Raw genomic sequence first — 2,453 nt, 5'->3', positions numbered from 1 at the left:
ATGAAATCTTATTTACAAAAGAGAAACAGACTCACAGACATAGAAAACAAACTTATGGTTACCAAAGGGGAAAGGCAGGGGGAAGGATAAATTAAGAATTTGGGAGTAACATATACACACTATTATATATAAAATAGATAAACAGCAAGGACTTATTGTATAGCACAGGGAACTATACTCAATATTTTATAATTACCTATATGGGAAAATAATCTGAAAAAGAACATATATATCTATCTCTGAATTACTTTGCTGTACATCTGAAACTAACACATTGTAAATTAATTATACTTCAGTTTAAAAATTAAAATAAAAAATGATAATATAAATTCATCAATAAATAGATGTTAAATTAAGACTATTTCTATAACTGCTTATCAAGGCAGAATAAAACAAATGTTGCTCATTAACCAAGAAGAGAAATAAATTAAGTCATGAATGCAATAGAGGTAATAATTAAAATACACAGACGTAATTTTATTGGCAGGAGACACATGGGAGATTCAAATTTGAATTCAACACCACACTATCTTAAGTATACTGAATTAAAAATTATCATTTACGGGCTTCCCTGGTGGCGCAGTGGTTGAGAGTCTGCCTGCCGATGCAGGGGACATGGGTTCGTGTCCCGGTCCGGGAAGATCCCACATGCCGCAGAGCGGCTGGGCCCGTGAGCCATGACCGCTGAGCCTGCGCGTCCGGAGCCTGTGCTCCGCAACGGGAGAGGCCACAACAGTGAGAGACCCGCGTACCGCAAAAAAAAAAAAAAAAAAAAAAATTATCATTTACATTCATGAAATATAGGTAAAAACAAAAACGCAATTAACTAACTTCAGGGAACCTATCATAGAAAAAAAAGAAAATTGTTATGAAATTGCTAAACAAGAATAAGACAAATTTTATCCCCCCAGTTCTGAATATAACGTACCATTAAAAAACAATGCTTCTAAATAAGTATATTTTCAACTGTGACTGGGCACCCATTAAAGCAACCATTTTGAGTCACTGGTATGTGTTGCAAGGCAGGAGAATTTCATGAAAAGTGCATTACAATCATTTATTAAAAGTCTCTAATGAAAAATTTGAATGAATTATTATTTAAATGACAGTAGAGAAATTTGTCATATTATTAATATATTGTTGCTATACATACACAATATCAAGTCTGTAAACCATTCTTTAGAAAAAAATAAAACCTTATTTATAAATAAAAGAACATGAAAGTTGTAAAATATGCAAAGAATGACTGATACATAAAATAAACTGTTGTGATTAAATTATACCATGATTCTCACATTGAGGAAAGTAAATGAAAAATCTGACTACTTTTTGCTTGAAGTGAACCAAACGTTTTCATAAATATGGATACCTACTAATTATCTAACTCACTTCTTTCCAAACATGTTTTTATTTGAGTTTGTTATATTAGATCTTTTGAATGTAAAATCATATGATTCTGACATAGAACTAATCAGAAAGTGAAAAAATAGGATACAGTACCCATAAGCTTCATACTAAATAAGAGAAACATTTAATTTCTTAATAACTATGATATTATAACAATTGAGATTTTAAAATATGGTGGGCAATGTTACAAGTGCCCTATGGCATTAATATATTTAAGAATTCTATAGGGCTTCCCTGGTGGTGCAGTGGTTGAGAGTCCGCCTGCCGATTCAAGGGACACGGGTTCGTGCCCCGGTCCAGGAAGATCCCACATGCCGCGGAGCGGCTGGGCCCGTGAGCCATGTCTGTTGAGCCTGCGCGTCCGGAGCCTGTGCTCCGCAACGGGAGAGGAAAGAACCCAAAAAAAAAAAAAAAAAAAAAAAGAATTCTATAAGTTAATAGGTATACTAAATGAACTGGGGCAAATACACTTAAAATGTCTAATGTTCGTTCAAAGTAAAAGAAAATTGGGAAGAGCCAGATCATGCAGGTCCTCACAGGCCAGGAGGAAGATTTTGGCTCTCATTGTGAATGTGAGGGAAAAATCACTGTAGCTGAAGAATACATGGAGGATTTAAGAGCACAAGAATGGGGCAGGACATGTCCCTCTTTTACAGAAACAGAAATAAACCTAGGGGCGGGAAAGGGCGTTCCAGCTTTGCTACTGTAACTACACCGTTTACAGAGCTCCAAAATAGAGATGGATAAAACTGCCCTGCCCCGGGGAACGTATGCACCGCCTGTCTGGGAAGACCCTGTGATGGGCAATATCTGGCAAGATCAAAGCTGCAGGAGAGGGCTTCCCTGGTGGCGCAGTGTTTGGGAGTCTGCCTGCCGATGCAGGGAACACGGGTTCGTTCCCTGGTCCACGAAGATCCCACATGCCGCGGAGCGGCTGGGCCCGTGAGCCATGTCTGTTGAGCCTGCGCGTCCGGAGCCTGTGCTCCGCAACGGGAGAGGCCACAACAGTGAGAGGCCAACGTACCGCAAAAAAAAAAAAAAAAAAA

This window comes from Lipotes vexillifer, unplaced genomic scaffold (genome assembly GCF_000442215.2).
Source record: "Lipotes vexillifer unplaced genomic scaffold, Lipotes_vexillifer_v1.1 scaffold1280, whole genome shotgun sequence".
Lineage (NCBI taxonomy): Eukaryota > Metazoa > Chordata > Mammalia > Artiodactyla > Lipotidae > Lipotes > Lipotes vexillifer.
Note: the sequence above shows the minus strand (reverse complement) of the source record.